The sequence below is a fragment of the Miscanthus floridulus genome, chromosome 10 (assembly GCF_019320115.1).
Source record: "Miscanthus floridulus cultivar M001 chromosome 10, ASM1932011v1, whole genome shotgun sequence".
NCBI classification, from domain to species: domain Eukaryota; kingdom Viridiplantae; phylum Streptophyta; class Magnoliopsida; order Poales; family Poaceae; genus Miscanthus; species Miscanthus floridulus.
Window position 1 is genome coordinate 133874720 of NC_089589.1, and position 20031 is coordinate 133894750.

The window sequence follows — 20031 nt, forward strand, 5'->3', positions numbered from 1 at the left end:
ATTAAGAGTATCATGGTTCCATTTTAGCATGCATAGTTATTAGTTTATTACTACTATTTCTGTCCTGATGGTTCGCATTCTAGGAAATCATATTGGAAAATTGTAACATTTAATATAGTATAATTCCTGAAATATCAAGGTCAATGTAGTACTGGAAGAAATATGCTAAATATTTGCTAAAAATTTTTTTTGGGGAGAAATCTGATAAATTCCTTCCCAAAGAATTCAATAGGAGATTCTTGCAGCCTTCTTCTCGGGTGAGCTATGAGCCATCCATGTTCCCCGACGAGGGCCTACTCTGGCGGACTTGCCTCTGGTTAATTAGGGGAATTAGGGTTTTGGGGGTATGACGAGAGGTTGGGGATTTGGTGCCATCCCGGCTATTGAGCTAGTGTTGCTAGGGGAGGCTGCCATCCTAGCAGAGGCATGGCGGGTGGCTGAAGGGACTGCGATGCCACCTACCATGGCCTTGCTGCGGATGTGTTGGAAAGAAGTTGGGCGAAGCCGGCACCAGCGCCGAGGCTGCCTTGCCCTACCTGCCTCCCCCGGCCGGCCATTCAATAGCCCATCGGATTTGGGGAAGAAAGAGGGGGAGAGGCTCACTGGAACCCTAAGAAGCAGATCCGGGAGGAGGAGGAGGAGGAGGAGGAGGAGGAGGAGGAGGAGGCCGGCACTGGAACCTACGCGGGCACTTTGGGGCGTTGGTGCGGCCACCAGGGATGACCTCGCCAGAGTGGGGCGCGTGGGCGCGGCTACTGGGGAGATTTCGCCAGAGATGAGAGATAGATAGATAGATAGATAGATAGAGAGAGAGAGAGAGAGAGAGAGAGAGAGAGAGAGAGAGAGAGAGAGAGAGAGAGAGAGAGAGAGAGATAGAGAGAGAGAGAGGGCGTGCGGTGAGGAGGAGTCGTGGAGATAAGCGCGTGCGTGCCTCAGTGGGGTGCGCACTTCCGTTGTTTCATCGTGGGATTGGATCAGACGGCCTGTGCAGTGTGCACACCAAGAGACGCGAGCCTGCGTGCTTGGAAAGTAGCATTAGTGGTAAAAGTAAGTAATAATTAGGGAATTTGGTGTTTCTGTCCTTATTTTAGATTGCAATGGTGATTTTGTCCCTACTTTTAAACTTTGTGATTTTGCCCTCGTGATTTTGGAACGAAGCCTCTGTTTACCTCTATTTCTAACACTGTTAAGTGGATTAAATGGCAGGAAAAAAGAGAAAACAAAAGACACACACGCGAAAATACAAGATTACCCTCGCCTTTTCATTTCATCCTGGCTTCGCCCGTTCTCTTCACAATCGGTCACGGAAACACCCGGCGGGTTAGGGTTAGCAATGGTGAGTAATCAGCGGCGGACAAAGGCATGCGCTCAGGTGGGCCCCGGCGAGCTCGCGGCGGCACGCGGGCAGACCTGGATTGCGGGCGGCATTGCCTGGCGGGCTCAAGGCGGCACGCAGGGCACCCCCTCGTGGGCTCACGACGGCGCACGTGGCCCGCGGCATGCGCGGGCAGTGGGCTGTTCCCGGCATGCGCCTAGCGGTGGAAAGCAGCGCGCCAACGGTCCCCAGAGTGCCCATGATCAAGCCCGGCGTGCCCAGGCGCCCCCAGAGAGCTCGCGGTGGCACGTGGGTGGCTGTTGGCGTCCAGGGTTCGTCCAGATGATGCTGGACTGGGAGATCACTTCTCTGTTCCACTATTCCTTACCTCCTCTGTTCGTGGTGATTCCCTTGTATTGACCTACAGTACAAACACGCTGTTGCTACTGCTAATCGAGGGTAGAAACGTTCATATGAATACTAAGGCAATGGAAGTGGAATATTAATGGACCTTAGTTTTGTACTGTTGAACTGTTTCAGTTTGTAATGTTCATATTTATATGTGCATTGAATGGATTATTGGAACTCAGTTAATGTGACTTTTTAGATGAAAATTAGAGGTGTCGAATTTTGTTTGCTTTTACCCTAATTGAATTGTCCAATTCATACCAAAATTGCTTAAACCGATAATCCGAAAGTAGGGGTAAAAACGACAAAGAACAAAATAAAATAGCGGCAAAATCACATGCACAAATTTGTCCTTTTGTTCGAAACTTAACAACGTTAAGATGAGTACTTCATAGACCAGGGGCAAACTCTTCCTTCGTTTTGAAAATGCAGCGGTAAATCACAAAGTTAAAAAACAAGCGCAAAATCACCATTTCTCTACAAAACAGGAGTATAAATGCTTACGCCCCTATTAATCAAGATTTAAGTGTCTTTTTGGTGCGGCCTGCACCAAACTGTTGGCATGAGGAGCGTTCTAGCATGGAATGTATGACAGTCATAGAATGTTGCTAATAATAAAAGAAAGTAATAACTAAGTGCCTGTTTGGTGTGGTTCCAGCTCAAGGAGTGCTTCTGGCATGGAATAGGTTGTTCCGGCTCAAGGTGAGTGCTTCTGGCATGGAATCGGTGAGGAACGCTCCTAGCATGGAATGGGTGAGGTGGAGCCATTTTCTACAATGGCAGGCGGACCGGCTTAAGTGTTTGTTTGGTGCGGCCTGCACCAAACTATAGACCAGAGCAGCGTTCTAGCATGGAATGTATGACTGACAGAGAATGTTGCTAATAATAAAAGAAAGTAATAAATAAGTGCCTGTCTGGTGTGCTTCTGGCTTAAAGAGTGCTTTTGGCATGGAATAGGTGAGGAGGAGCGCTCCTGGCATGGAATGGGTGAGGAGGAGCTATTTTCTCATATGGCAGGCGGACCGGCTCAAGGAGTACTTTCTAGCATGGAATATGTGAGGAGGAGCGCTCTTGCCTCATGGCATGGAATGGTTGCGGAGGAGCCGTTTTCTTATATGGTAGAAAGACCCGCAATTTTGGGCTTCGGTTGATGTTTGGTGCAAGCAGGAGCACTTCTGGCGTGGAATAGATGAGGAGCGCTACTGGCATGGAGCTGGTGAGGAGGAGCCATTTTCTCGTATGCCAGGTGGACCCATGATTGGTGGAGGGGCTTTGGCTCCGACATAGGAGCACGCGGAACGGAGCCCCTTCAAATAGCCCCTAAATATAAGAGAAATAAATTTTTTAATTGGATCTTACTCTGGATACTAGTTGGATATATTGATGAAAATGTCGGATATTAGCGAAAAATATCCAAATTCGTATTTGATATTTGAGAAAATTTGTGGATATCTAACAAAATGTCTAAATTGCTATTTGTGGTCTTTTGTAAAATATCCAAACTAGGCAAGCCCATGCTAGGGCTACCCCACCTTCATGCGCTAAGGGCTGGCAAGCCTGCACTAGGGGCTGCGCCTCCGGTGGCCGACATGTACCGAGGGCCAGTGAGCCGGCGCCGAGAGCCTACCCCACCTAGTCATGTACCGAGCGACTAGTGTGCGCCTAGGGCCGGCGAGCCCACGTCGTGGACCGCCCCTCCGAGCTGGTGCCATGCGCCAAGGTTTGGTTTGCCTACGCTGCTGAAGGGTACACCACTACTATAGAAAGCTAATCACCGCCGGCTCTAGAACCCCCATTATCGACGGTTTTGGCCCCGTTGGTTTATGTCGGCAGTGATCGACGACCTTTATCTCCGCCGGTTGCGCGCCGGCGGTGACGGTATTTTACCACCATTGGTCCGGCGTACCATTCGGCGGTGACGGTGTCTTACCACCGCCGACCCTGCGTACGATCTGGCAGTGATGGTGTAACCATCAACGCCAGGTCCACGTATCATCCGGAGGTGATGATGCGTCCATCAACGCCGGTCCGGCGTACCATCCGGCGGTGATTGCGTAACCATCGATGCCGGTCTGGTGTACGATCCAGCGGTGATAATGTAACCATCGACGTCGGTTCGGCATACCATCCGGCGGTGATTATATAACCATCGATGCCGGCCATGCGTACCATCCGGCGGTGATGATGCAGCCATCGATGCCCGGCCGGCGCACCATCCGGCGGTAACGATGCGCCTATCATCATCGGGTCATCATACCAACCGGCGGTGATAATGGACCTTTCGATGCCGGACTAGCGTGACATCCGGCTGTGATGATGAGACATCATATCAACGCCGGTCCGACGTACCATATGGCTATGATGTAGGTGCCATCGCACGCGGCTGGTGTTCCCTTCGGCGGTAATGAGGGACAGCGTCATCGCCGCCATTGTGTTTGTTCCGGCAGTAATGTTGTGTCCATTACAGCCGACGTTACCACTGCACATCATTATTGTTCACAATACATTATAGCACCAACAATACAGAAATTTCATGGCTTACGCATCGCAGGCAACATATATAGACAGAGACAGTGTATTGTATCCAAACATATATCACCACCAAGACACAAATATCCATACAAAACTACAGCGACAAACATAGTTTTCAAACAATGGCATCCAACAACAGCGAATATATAGTTTTCAGAACGCTATCACCATGATTAGTGAAGGTGATGGACTCCCTTGGGGTTCATGACTTTGTCTATAATGAAACCGGAAAGATCTTCTTGGAACCCAGATATCTCCAAATCAGTCAGCTCCGGTGTAGATGACACTTTAGTCTAGAACACAAGAAAAAGGTGAAATACAGTTAAGAAAAGCTTTGCTACACACTCTAAGTATGTCCCGAGGTCATCCAAATTTACTAAAGGTGCTGAGGGGCCAAACCTGTGAGCCAGAGAGAGCATTGATGAGGCTGCGCATGTAATGCATGACATAGAACCCGCAGAGATCATTGCCCGCAGGCTGCATTTGGATCGAACCGGCCGATACTACTCGAAGCTCAGATCTGCCAAGCTCACGATGTTTCTTGGACCTTGACTTGAACTTCTCATAGGCCCTGTGCGACAAGTTCATGACAGCGACATCAGATGATCGAAGCTATGTAACAAATAATCTTATCGTTGTCTTACTTGTTCAGCGCCTCAATGAAGGGATGGATGTTCTCTAGTTGGCTCCCTTGAGAGTCGTAAACATTGACAGTGGTCCCCTCGACGCTGATGTCAAGAAGGACATGATGGTCGCCGCTGCATTCACAATGCCACCGCTGGTTGCAATTAGGTTAAACCCTCAAATATGAAATGGAGTAGAAAATTAGGCATTTACAACAAACTTACACGTAGTTATAGGATAGAAGTATGCTATGGGATTTGTTGAGATGGAAGCTCTTTGCCAATTCATTGATGGTGCTAGTGTACTTTAGTGTCCCGTGATTGCATACCACTGGGTTCAAGAAGCCTATTTGAATCTGTTGCGCACTACAGAAGTCTACCTCCTTCCTACAAAACAATGTGTAGTTGTTAGAAACTCAACTCGGAGCTATAAAATGCATGGCGTACTAACTAGACTTACATGGTCCACAAGCTCATGATATGAATGTCCAGGGCCAACTTTTGGTAAAATTTAGACATTGCCTTGAACTAAATCCACAATGAGTCATCTTTTCCCCTGTAAAACTGTTTATCCAAAATTCTTGCTCCAAACCCATCACTACATTGAGCTTTGTACCAATTACTCACCTCCCGCCCTCTCGGTCCTAATTTTAGGACTTCTCCGGGAGCCACCAGATCACCCCAGCCTGAAACTGCCATACAGGTGGCGCCTCCTCTCTATCCCGTCGAAACTCAGCATCTGCAAGTTCTTCCTCTATCGTTTGGTTTTCTTGCAAGTTCTGAGATAGTTGAGTTGTAGTCCTAGTAGTTGGACTGGTCTTGCGAGTCTTGGATCATAGAGGTTCCTCTGTCGATGTGTTTTCTTTTAGGTTCTGAGATGGTAGAGTTGTAGTCCTAGTAGATGGACCAGTCTTGCGAGTCTTTGGTCGTAGTGGAGATGAAATACTTGGTTCCCTGTATTGGTGCAAGTCTTCTGAGTCTTCGTCATCCATATCATCGTCGGTTTGGAATCTGAGCCAAAGGATATGTAGCGCTTGCGCCAAAAAACTTGGCAACCCAAGTTCTCCCCCAGTGTCTTCCTATCCTCATCCTCTGGGTGATCTAACTCAACTACACGGTACCTGGTCTTAGTTACTGCATCAATGGTCACCTTGGAGTACCCTACAGGCAACATATGGTTCTGCAACACATCCCCTGCTTCTCCACAAGGATAGGCAAGACCTTGTGCCACCTTGGTCTTATAGAACTTCTCCTGAACGTATAGGTTGCAAGGTATTGGCTCCATGATCTTATCAACGGGGAACGTAAGACATGCGTCGTCGAGAGGAAGCGGTGTGCTTCCACAGCTACTCCGTACCTGGTCTGGGCTGATGACCCCGACCGCAGCATCCTCATCTTGTGCCAAAGGATGGTTCTTCATCCTCTCCTCAAGCTCTTGAAGAAAATGTTGATTGTTTTCTTTCATTTCTTGTCGAACAGCCTCCATCAGGCGTTGCATCTCCAATTCCTTTTGGGCATTCCTCCTCATACCACTTCTGTACGTGGAGATGTCATCTAGGAAGGAAAGCTCCCATGGAATAAGTCCAAACCCTCGTGTATGACCAGGATGCTCTTAGTTTCCCAGTGCCCGGGTCAGCTGATCATTCTCCCTATTAGGCTTGAAAGTACCATTACCAACTTCCTCGTGGACTGCCTTCACCCTTTCTGCTAGTTCCTCGGTTGCAGCATCCCGATAACTTAGGGAGCCATCTGGGTTGAGGGTAAGCCCCCTCCCAACAAGGAACCTTATAGAGCGAGGATCCCAGTCAGATGTACAGACCGTAACACCGTTCTAGGTCAGCTCCTCCTCCTCCCTTTCCCAATCTTGGATTTTCCTCATGTAGCCACGCGAGCCGGTGCAATGTGGCATCCTATTTTTGCAGGAGTTGATCATATTTGCCTCACTCTGTTCCTTTGCATCATCCGATTCCTTCCAACTCACGAAATCACTCCAATACTCTTGCTGATGTGGGTATTTATGCCATTCTGGCTCGATGCCCTTCTTTACATAGTTTTTCGTTAGGTAGTACCTAAAATACTTGAATGAGTTGCCCATGATAAAGAATGCCCTCTCCTTTGTAACCTCTTCATCAAATCCAGTAGGAAACTCAAACAGGTCCTTCAACTTCTGCCAGCAAAGTTCCATCAGACTGGATGGAACCACCCATTCGCTATTCTTTTTATGCTAGTACCTGTACTTGATGGGTATGTTGTCCTTCACTAACACCCCAATGGCCGTCTTGTACGACCCCATGACACCAATTGGCTCAACATGTTCTCCGGCCGGATCCACCAAGGTGATCACATGTTTAGCGCTGCTGGGCAAGGTGGGCAACTTGCTCGGCCCTCGCTTAGCCCGGCACCTAGCTGGCCTATCTGTTGTGGTTGTTGTGTTCCTCTCGGTGGGAGGTGCCGCCTGCGCGCGCGCGCGCGCGCACACACACACACACACACACACACACACACACACACACACACACACACACACACACACACACATATATATATATATATATATATATATATAAGAGTTGTCTCAGGTACGGAAATACAAAGATGGATTACCCCACCGTTTCCATGGAGGTCGACGAAGGGGAAGACGGTTCGGCCACCTCAGGCCCTGCTACTACATTCAGAGGCTGACTCCCCGAATCAGTCCGACCAGTCCGCCGTCGATTGGCGACCATTTGAAGTATCAATAGTCCAACAGAAGCCATCCTTCTAAAAGTCCTAACTAAACACAATTTCGTCAAGCCATTCAATTCAAAACTTAGCAAAAAAATGAGTTGATGCTACCTAACAAGGTACCACTAACAACTTTCAAATATGGGTACACATAACTAAAATAAGAAGTGACGACGAACCTTGCGATGAAGTTCCTCTACAGGTCATTTTTCACCTGCACAAATAAAGTAGCCTTGTTAAACAACAGATGCCCAAGCTCCAGATGAGTACTACCTCCGTCCAGAAAAGAATACAATTATGGGATCAGCGCCAGTCAATATAGCTCAAGTTTGACCAAGTTTAGTATTAGCATTTATGTGTAAACATAAATTTATTATGAAAATATATTGTATAACTAATCTAATGGTACTTATTTTATATCATTATTGTTTGTACTTTTTTTGCATAAATTTAGTCAAAGTTCAAATGGCTTGACTTCTCGAAAAGCGAGAATTGCATCCTTTTGTGGACGGATGGACTACATATAAATGGTAAAGCTGCGACGGATCTACCCATATGATAGTTCTACTTGCAAATCGAGTTCTACAATATGTTATCTTTAACTTCTAGTCCTAAATAAATGGAATGCAAACACAATGAGGAAAAGATACAAGAATCTACCCCTAGGCTGCTATTTTCACTTAATCAACATACAAGAATAATTGATGGCCCACGCTTCACCACTACTCTGCAATTAGCCCTGACCAATCCAAAGTTTATTTACCTCAGATCTACAGAAACGGTAGCTGGAGAGGTGAGATTTGACGGTCAGGAAAACGGATAGCGAGCTCGACTGCCGCCGGCGAACGGTGGAGTGGGGGGAAACCGGGGGGCAGACTGACGGCGAATGGTAGAGTGGCGGGGGGGGGGGGGGGGCAAGCCGGCAGTTGTGATGCCTACGAATGGTGGGGTGGGGGGAAGCCAGCGGGCGGGCCACCGGCGAACGATAGCGACTGGCAGGGCGACGGCGACTCAGCGAGCAAGAGCGGCCCTAGGTCTAGGGGGCGGGAATGGAAAATTTGGGGAATTTTTTTTGTCGTGGGCACTTATATGCCGGGTTCATTTTACACTGACGGTGCGAACGCTAGGACGGCGGTGCTCATCAACATCACTGCCGGTCCCAACGTCCACTGCGAATAAACAAATGGAAGAGGACACTCCACCCGACGTGTGATACTGTACCAGGAGTGATGTTTTCCACTCAGCCAGGGAACCACTGTATCATGCACTGAGACGTTGATAGACAAGTTTTTAGGGCACTTTAGAAACTCTAATTTTAGTTGCCAAATTAACCTGATTTGTTGATTGCCGAAATCGACATTACCTAATATATATATATTGGTTTGTTGCCAAAATTTGATGTTCTAATGTACGAATCGCCCCAAATTACATTGGGACCAGTACGTGCCATCCAACTGCTCCAACTCATTTTTCATACTTACTTATATTCTACTTCTACTTCGATTGTACTGATATTCTACTTCTCCATGACTTCACAATACAAGATCAGTGCCATCCCACTGATCAAAGTCATTTTTCATACTAACTTATATTCTACTTCTACTACATGACTTCACAATATAAGATCAGTGCCATCCCACTGATCGAAGTCATGATTGCTAATTACATATGTAGCTCCCGGTACACAGAAGGCCTGGCCACAATGCATATGGTGCCCTTATCCTTCAGATCCAGCCATCGTCATCCTCGCCAGATTCCTCTTCGCCAGCAGCGGGTAGTGGTAGAAGCCAACCCTCATTCCTCGCTAGGGCACAATGGCGGCTCTTCTTCTTGTCGTCCGCGGCGTTGGACTTCACTGTCCCCAGGACGTGGTTCTTAGCCACATCCCTGGTCCACTACCGGTTCGCCCGACCGCGGCAGATGGGGCACCACAGTTGCCTGTGCCAGTCGATGATGCACAGAGTGTGACCCTTTGGGAAGGGCGTCACGTACCCACGGGTGCGGTCGTCATCGGAGTCGGTGGTGACATAGCCCGGGGAGCGCGGGAACGACAACTGTGGGGAGGGTGAGCGCACCGGCGAGGGCGAACTGGAGAGTGCCAGAACTGGCGAGTGCTAACGGGAGCACGACGGAACCGGCGAGGGTGAACGGGAGCACGACGGGACTGACGAGGTCGAGGGTCCTGGATGAGACCAGCGCGACCAGCGCGAGGGTGCAAAAGACGATAGAGGCACCAGGGCACAATGCTCGCGCCTGGTCATCGAAGATGCCGGCGGCATCTAGCGCGACGACACGGTGGACGAGGTAGCACGGTGATGAGCCCCGGACCACCGACAACGCTGCGAGGCCAAAGGCGAACGGGAACAGGAGCAGGAGCTCAACATGGAGACGCGCTACGGAAGGCAGGGATGTGGGACTCGGAGTTTAGGGTGACGAGATTGGTGAGGCCAGGCATGTGCAGGTGGAGAAGCCGACTGAGGGCGTTTAATGGGAGCGGCACTCTGATTCAATGTGACATGATGTTGAGCATTGGGACTGTGCCTTGGGAACCACAATTGGGGCGGCCTCGCCGTGGGTCGCTCTGGATTCCAAACCGGCATTCTTTTGGGCTGAGGCCATCCAGATCGCATCCAAGCCACAAATCAGTGCATAACCGAACCAAACACCACTCAATAGATAACATTACTGATCAGCTTGTCAAGACAATCTGAAGCAGGACGACACGTGCACTGGATGATATGCAACCAATCATAAGCTAGCTCTAAGCATTTTTATATATTTTATATTTTAATCGAATTGAGAAAAAATATAGCTCTTGATCAAGAGCTAGGCTCGTACACACATTCCAAGATCATGTCGGAGTGTCATGTGGACCTAATCATACTATGAGCCATTGCTAAAAGCTAGCACTATTGGAGAGGTTGGCTTAGAGTTAGTAACAGACTTATACCATTCTTGGTGCCCTTAATACAATGGTCAATTTTGTGAAGTCGTTTTGCATAAAATCATGGTAAACTCATTGCACCATCCTTGAATCCAAACATAAGTGCAATGCAAAGACAACGATGATGCCAAAGGAATCTAACATTCATTCTAGTAGGAATTGAGTGAAGCACAACGACCGGATGATACTCCAGTGAGTGCAGCACAACTCGCGCGGATGATACGCAACCGACACAAGTCAATCTTGGTAGACTTAGCTTATCGCACCATCCATGAATTTGATTCTACAAATGATTGTTTTTTTATTTTGTCATAGATCCTTCCCCATGCTTGTTCTTCATCAACAAGCTCCTGGGACACCATGAGTTCAGCTTGCATTAGGTCCTTAGTTTGAACTCCTTATTATGCTATGAAGCATACTGTACCCAACATGTATGAGTGAAGAGCAAAGACCGGATTATACTTCGATGAGTAAGCAGTTCATCACCGTATACGCAACCTGGTGGGTATATAGTTTGCGATCTCACACACGGATAAGTACAAAATCGAAGTATAATAACAGGGGTGCACACCCAAGATATAGTTTAGACACACACAAGTTCACAAAATATTGTACCAAACAATAGAAGGTGTACCAAGATGCAAATTAATAAGATAACTAGAAGGATACAAATTGCAGGCAGGAGGAAATCACCGCCGATATCTACTCTTCATCAAGAGCAGAATAGAAGATCCGCTCCACGTCCACTGCAGCTAGGATTGCGTCACCGGCGGTGCTGTAGTCAGCTACCAATGACTCAATCATCATCGGGGATGATCGTGGCGGGAATCCTGGGTCCGCTTGATGCAAGTCCACCACGTCGCCGGACTAGAGCTGGGCGGTAGCTAGAGCTCTGGTGGCCCCTACCCAAACGCCATGTGAGACCACGCCCACAACACGCACAGGCATTGCATGGAGGCGCTCCTTGACCTTCGCCACAGCACCGTGCTCCTTTGCAGGGGACATTGCGTTGCAAGCAACGCCTGCGACCCCACGGAGGGTTGCAAGGTCTTCAGTCCGTTGATTGATGAGACCCTGCAGCAGGAGCTATGTGCCCTTGGGAACCCGGCGCTCGCGCCTAGAAGTCGCCACGTCGACAAAATGTCACCCTACGTTCTGGCGCTCCACATCCAGCTGTTCTTGGGGGCTAGAAAGAACAACAAACAGGTCAATGGCAGGATGCAATGGGATCGATGCGGATTCAAATGCGAACATAGCAGTAATTACCAGCAAGCTGCGCCTGTGCCGTAACCCTCTCCTCGTGAGCCGAGGCCAGCGCCACCTCTACAGCCTCCAAGGATGACCGCAGCCGCTCCTCTTGCCCGTGCATCTCTGAGACGGTGGTGTAGCTCTGGTCGAGGTGCCTGATCACCGAGCTCCTGTCTGATCTGTTGACCAAATCATCAGAGTCGTTGGAATCGGTAGAACAAACGGGGGAGGGATGGCATGGCGAAGAGGTGGCAGGCTCATGGGAGGCAAGGCGACCAGACGGCAGTGGACCGGCTGCAGAATGGGCCCTGTATAGCTGGCGTCGTTAGGGCAATGACTCAAATGAGACAAAGGACGAAAGACGAGCTTACCGGATCAGGGCACAAAGAGGAGGACGGCTGCTCGACTTAGGTGACGACTCCATTGGTTGCTTGCCACGGTCCATCGATCTTGTCAAGGCAGAGCAGAGGATTGAGTAAAGATCGCAAAGGGGAAGGTGAGCCTGAGAGCTCGGCAGTTAATCGCCTCATCCTTTTCTTCCTCTTTTGTAGACTGAAAAAAGTCTCAGGTGGCCGTCGAACTCCCATGGCTGCGGAAGTTACAGCCACGCCACGCCCCCCATGACTCTAGGCGGGGCGGGTTTCCCAAGCATAAATAACCATGCATCGGAAGGCGAACCATCAAGACCGACGCTTCAACTCGCCCGAATGATACGCAACCAACAAGACCGAAGCTAAACACTCATTTTAATTTCTAAAGTACGAATTGAGTGAGGAGCAACGACCATATCATACTCCTAAGAGTAAGCAGTTCATCACTGTATATTAGGGGGACCAACATAGTCGTTGGACACTCGTCCCACAATTTCGCTGCATGGACACCCGGATCATACAGCACACAAAGCATCATAATTTGCCCAGTTTCACTACAACATTAACGTAATAAGATAACATTGTCCTTGTTCTAAGGAAAAAAGATATTTTTACAAATGGCAGGGAGGACGAAATCACAACCGATCTACTCTTCATCAAGAGCAGAATGGAGGATGTGATCCATGTTTACTGTAGCAATGATTGCATCACCGGCGACGCCAAAGTCAGCCACCAATGACGCAATCCTCATTGGGGATGATAGTGACGGTGGTGGGAATCCCGGGTCTGCTTCACGCATGTCCACCACGTCGCCGGACCAGAGCTGGGCGGCAGCCAGAGCTGTGGTGGCCCCCACCCGAACGCCGAGCGAGACCACGCCCATGATACGCGCAGGAAGTGCGTGGAGGTGCTCCTCCACCTCCACCGAAGCAACGGGGTCCACCGCAGGGGACCCCGCATTGCAAGCAACGATGGCTGCCCCACGGAGGGTTTCAAGGTCGTGGTTCCGTTGTTTAAGGAGACCCGCTAGCACTTGGTGTCTCTCGTCGGCAACGCGGAGGTCACGGCTGGCAGTCACCGCGTCGAGAAGATGTCGCCCCACGTTCTGGCGCTCCGCGTCCAACTATTCTTGGATGGCTGAAAGATTGAAAGAAGAACTAAAAGGTCAATGGCATGATGCAATGGGATGTTGATTCAAATGCGATCATAGTAGTAATTACCGACAATCTCTGTCTACGCCGCAACCCTCTCCTAGTTAGCCTCGGCCACCGCCAACTCCATAGCCTCTAGGGGCAAATGTAGGCGGTCTGATTCCACGTGCATCTCGTGGATGGTGGCACTGGCCCGGCTGAGCTGCTTGACCAACATGCCGATGTCTTGTCCGTTGCCTAAAGCATCACCGGTGATGGGCGCGGGAGAAGGAACGGCGGAGGGAAGACACGCTGAAGAGGTGCCAGGTTCATGGGAAGCAAGGAGAGTAGCCGGCAGTGGACTTGGTGAGGAGAAGTTGTCCCTATATAGCACAGGGCATCAGGGCAATTCGAATGAGTCAAAGGAGGAAAGACTAGCTTACTGGATCAGGGCGTGAAGACGAGGACGGCTGGTCCTCGGCTCATCAGCTGACGGTGACCTTGGGCGCTTGCCATTGGCCATTAATCTTGGCGAGGCAGAGCATAGTATTGACAAGAGATCGCGAAGGGGAAGGTGAGTCTGAGAGCTTGATACATAATCGCCTCCTTCTCACAATCTCGCCGTATGGAAACCCGTATCATACGGTATCAAAAGGATCAGGATGTGCCCAATAGAGTTTTGCTCCACCATTATCGTGAGAAATTCAACAACCTGGTTTGTATATAGGGCGCGATCTTACACACAGATAAGTAGCAAATAGAAGTGGTGGGCACCCAACATATAGTTTAGGCACACACAAGTTCACAAAGTACTGTATCAATACATAGACTGCCTTGCAACAGAGTTCGAAGCAAAGATTACGTTGGTAACTAAATTTCATCGCCGGCACTTTTGCTTGCCTCGTCGATGGGAGTGGTTGTCTTCCCCTTCTCTCCTTCCTTCCCTGGTTCCTGTGCTGACTCCGTAGTGCTTCTTCCATGGGCAGTGGTCGTGGCGTCGTCGTCGGTGGTAGTGGTAGTCTTCTCCTTCTCTCCTTCTTGCGTGCCAGGTTCCTGTGATTAGTACGTACTGCCGCTTCCATGGGCAGCAGTCACGTCAGGTACGACATTGTCAATTATCGAATCAGCCTTAGTAGAATCGATCTCCATGTCTTCCTGTTCTCGAGACCCTGCATTTTGATCTCCTGTTTCCATACCTGGCTGACCGTCACTCCCCGTATTTGTCCGTTCTTCAGTCTCCGTATCTTGCTGAGCTTTACTTCCCGTATTTGGCTGACCATGAGTCCCTGTCCCGTTCACCTGTTGCCTATCTACCTGTTCAACCTGTAAAATCAGACCCTGAGAAAGCTGATGACTAGGTGTAGCACACAGAGCACGATTAGTTGGCAGCCGGTGGAGGTGGAAGACCGCTACGTTCGATAACGTAGGTAAATTTATAGTCCCAGTTGGCTCTATCCTCTTGCATTTGTTCAAGCATTGTGGTTTGGGTTCTGAGTATTGATGCGTGCATCTCATTCATCGTGTTATTTTTCCTTGCCTGGTCTTGGTTAAACTGCCACATTTCTCTTTGCATGCTGCACATCATCTTTGTCAAAGTATACTCTCTAACGCAGACTCACTAGAAGCTCCCGCCTCATGATCATGTGCAGCTATTCGGAATTGGTGACCCAGTGATGGAGTTTCCATATAGTCTTTGTCATCACTGTCAGTATCCATATTGCCACCCACCTTTCCAGCAAGAGTTGCACCAGCCTCTGCCTCTCTCAAATGCAAGTCCTCTTGGTCCGCCTCGGCTCGCTATGTTGGTGTCATAAGTTCGTACACCGCTCTCAGGCCACGTGCTCCTCTGCATCTGTCATTTAGCGTAGGAGGTTTATAGTCTGGGAACCCTGCCATAGAGTTCTCCAACTGAATGCAATGGACAGGAGATCCTATGGTCTTTGCCAAGAGCGAACAGATGATATGAACATAAGGCATCCTCCTCTTTCCCTTGAAACCATCAGCAATCCAGTCCTCCCACTCACAAATGAGCAAGTCAACAATATCAAATTCGATGTGTCCCAACACCAAAGAAAGCAGCCACTATTGCATGATTGTGATTGCCTCACCAAATCCGGCCCGTGGGTACAACGACTTCCTGAAGTCAAGGAGGAGAGCAGTTGATAGTTGTGTCAACTCTTTTGGTCTCCTCAAAGGACTGAAAGGTTGCCTAAAGATAATCGGAACCGTCTCAACGGGTGGTTCCGTCCCTCCTGTTAGGACACAACAAGGAGCATACGCTAATGGGTAAAATAACTCGTGTACTTTCCGCTCTACAAGTGGAACACCCAAAGCCTCAGCTATCTGCTGTCTAGTGAGCTGGTGACGATCCGCGTCAAATATGAACTCAATGAAATCTCGATCTCGTGGCATCCACAAAGAAGCAAAAAATATCTTCACCCATTCTGGAACAAAATGGTGCGTCCCAGTTAACAAGTCAAATAGTCCGGGCATGTATGACAGGTGACCCTTGATCTCTTCCTCAGTAGCTCCTGCCACTTTTGCCAGGCCCTCAACTATAAGCCGACTGTGAGCACAACACTTGATGGGTTCACAACAAATGGCATCGTAGAAGGCATGTTGAAGTTTAGTCGAGAATGGCCCTTTTCTTACCGGCCTTGGGTTTGGGAACCACTCCTCCGGGGGATCAAACCTCAATGCCTGAATCTTGCTAGCTCTGAGGCTCAACAACTTCGAAACTGTGGAAACCGGCACCTATTCCTCCTCCTCTTCTTCCCTTTCCCTCTCCTGCCACGACAAAGCTCCTTGACCAATACCACTGCGTTTAAAGTTGCGAGCAGATGGTCGGGGAATTGTATTGGCCGCGCTGTTGCGCTTACTTTTCACAATTGTGGCTGCTCTTATAGTTGCTCTCTGCATTGTGGTGTAATTCTTCTTCTTGGGCTTCTTCTTAACTGACAACGAATTCACTTTTTCAACCTATCCTCTTGGTCCTCTTGCATTTTTTGTCCTGGCCATGTTAATTCATGAAACCTGCAAAATTGCACAAAGATGGCTGGTAAAAAAATTATGAAATTGGAAGCCACACCGCTATTTCTAATGGAATCTTGCAACACTTTGTTACTCTAACATGTGGAGGTCAAAAAATGTGTGCAGCAACAAAACAGCACAAAATTTGACGTATACTTCCTATTAATTCACAATTCAATTGATGTACTTTACCATTCGAGCAACAATGCACCTATGTGAGTGTGATGGCTTCCAATTGAATTACAATGCACCAAACTTCAAATGACTTTAGCAGTACTTTTCAGCAAACGAACAATGTTTTCCTCTCACAACAAATCAGCTTCAACCATCACAAAACCCTAGCAAGCCCAATTGAGCCCGCCGTCGGGCCCAATCGAGCCCGCCATTGTCGTGTCCGCACCTACCGCCGCCATGTCTGTTGGAGGATCTGGGTGATGCCAGTCTTCCTCCTCACTGCATCTCGGGCGTGGCCCCGCGCAACCACCGTGGGTCTCGGAAGCGAGGGAGTCACCGCTGCCACCGCCCTCTACCACCACCGCCTGGATCCGGCACCGTGGGAGAGGAAGGGGGTGGAGCACGACTGGATCCGGCCAACTTCCGCCTCTGCCTCCCTGGTGCCGCTGCCACCAGGCCTCCACTGCCTGGATCTAGCACCATGGGAGAGGAAGGGGTTGTAGTACTCTTGGATCCGGCCGACCTCCGCCTGGATCTAGCTGACCTCTGCCTCTGCCTCCCCACCGCCGCTATCGTTGGTCCTCCACCGCCTAGATACGACACCATGGGAGAGGAAGGGGGTGGAGCACGCCTAGATCCAGCCTCCACCATGGAGCACGCCTGCATCCGGCCCCTCCAATGCCTCCACGCCGCTGCTCCCCACCGCACACACCACCACCGGAGAAGGAGGAGAGGGAGCCGACGGAGAAGGAGAGGGAGTCGCCAGTGAGAGGGAGGAGAGGGAGTTGCCCATGAGAGGAGAGGGAGCCTGCGTCGGGATGGAGAGGGGTTGTGGCGTTAGGCTCAGGGATGAGAAAGTCGATAGGATGGGGAGGGGACTGGGGCGGCTGGGAGTGGGAGGGGCACAAGTGGGAGTGGAGACAGGTTAACCTAGGTTCGGTTTATATATAAGCCCGATAGGAGGATAGATATGGGCTTTTGTCTGGGCTCCGAGCTGGGCCTGTATTTTTAGAGGTGGGCCTTATTGTGTGCCCGCCTCCTAAAATAGATTTATAGAGGCGGGCACCTTAAGGCGACCACCTCCGTAAATAGCCCATTTTTGGAGGCGGTTGTCTTAAGGTGCCCGCCGCCGTTAATCAATTTTAGGAGGCGGTTGGATTTTGACCGCCTCCGTTAATCGATTTTACAAGGCGGGCAAACGTGACCACCTTGGTAAATAAATGTGACCGCCTCCGTTAATAGCCTAGCATTTTTGGAGGCGGTTGGATTTTGTGCCCGCCTCCGTTAATGTTTGGGCACCGTCACCTAAAATCATTTTTGTAGTAGTGATTAAATTATGATGTCATCAAAACTAATAAGTATTAGAACTAGTTGTATTGAATGTAAACATACCCTGCTTTGTATCAACACTACTACACAAACTTCATCACTACCGGTTCATAACCCATCTTCATGTTTTCACCGACGTTTGTAAAAGTGGCTAGTGATAACAAAACTTATCACTGTCGGTTCGGAACTGGCGGTGATAAACTTCATCACCATAGTGATGTCATTTCCATCACCACCGGTCCAGCATTCAATCCAGTAGTGATGAACCGGACATTATCACCTATCTAGCATACGATCCAGTGGGGTGATGAAGTTTGACATAACCGTTGGTCAGGAATATGATCAGGCAGTGACGAAGAGCTCATAACCTCTGGCATGTGGTTTGTTTAGGAGGTGATGAAGTGATTTTTCCGCCATTGAGATATACGATCCGATGGTGTTGAAGAGCTCATCACCTCGTTTCATCTAGCCATGATGAAGAGCTCATGACCGCTCGTGCACCATTTTATTCAGCAGTGATATCTTGATCATCACCGCATGTTCTACCATATGACCAATGGTTTGTCTAGTGCTGGTGGTAATAATACATTCTTAGAAAACTAATTTAAATATAACATCAAGTCTAAGACCTAGCTACACAATGCACCAAAATATACATCTAGTTCAAGTCATGAGTCCATACATTAAATCCGACCACAGTGTTTTCACAAGAACATGAGATATAAATTTGAACACAAGTCCGAGCTAACACACAAATATGTATAACATGCGATTGTCGGGTGAACAAGATGAATTAGAGTTGCACCCTAATTAGATAATGCAATGGTCGCAAAAGGGTATGTAGCCTAGTGGTTACAAGAGCCCCAGTAGCACCTCAGGTCCTGGGTTCGACTCCCCGTGGGAACGAATTTTCAAGGATTTAACGACTATGTGCTTTCAGTGGTATGCGACGTTCCCATCGACATCGACGCGCCCGTGGTAACTTCATCAATCTCGAGGATTTGCTGACCCAGTCTTCGAAGAAGCTCATAGGGGTAGGGTTTGTGTGCGTGCGTTTATAGGGGTGAGTGTGCGTGCTTTGTGAGCGTCTACATTGTACTGTGTAATGCTCGAAAAAAAGATAATGCAATGGTCTCCATTTGGATTCAAGACGTGGTCGATAATGAAACCAACAAGCTGTTCTTAAAATATCTCTAATTCAGTCAACTTTTGTAAATTGTTTTCAGCGCTGGATCGGCATTTGATCCGATGACCACAACCATTTTCACCACCAGATCATATGGCAACCGGCGGGTAGTGAAAACAATTTTCACCCCCGGATCATATGATGACTTGTGATGAAAACAATTTCCACGACCAGTTGTTTGTCGCCCAATTGTGCCCCGCCTGCCTTTGAACCAGCGGTGAAACTTTACCACCGCCGGATAAGTACAAACCAGCGGTGAAAATGGTGCTAGGAAAGTGAAATCCGTAGTAGTGAAAGAAATGTTTTTGTCAAACTATATATTCTTAGAATGGTGCTATTTTGCAGGTTGCAGTCATTGGGTTTTGTGGACGTAGCATTTTACCAGATATCAATTCAAGAGCTCTAAAATCTATAAGTGCTTGATGGAGGCTTGTAGAAGCAACAAATGAAAAAAAAAACAATCCTCTCTTTAGTAGTACATATATAAAGTAGAGATATAGAGATAGATTATAGATATAGAGATAGAGATAGAGATGTACTGAATTATTATTTTTTTAAATGATGTACTTGGATTCTTAATAGACATTGTAGTTGGTACATCACCGTGAACCTCATGTGAATCTGCCGCATGGCTGTCTCGTCCTTTGCCACACAATGCCTGCACTGGCCACCACAGGAGGACGTCGGCATCTGGTGGTCCTCCACGTTGCCCCGCCCTTAGCGGGCAACTGGCAGCAGCAGCTGCTGCCGGGGCAGGATTCTGGCCTCTCGCCGGGCCAGAAAATAGGTATGTGGGTGTTGTTGAGTGTATCATGTGCCGCTCTAGCAGGACCTATGGTCCAGGACCGCAGATCAGCATTGAGGGTATTAGAGAACACCGGCAGCAGACACTACTATAGGATTGATTTTGCATGGTGTTGCACTTTAATTGACGGAGGCGGTCACAAAATTCAACCGCCTAGGAAAATACCGAACGATTAACGGAGGTGGGCATTTTCATGTACGGATGCGGTCACT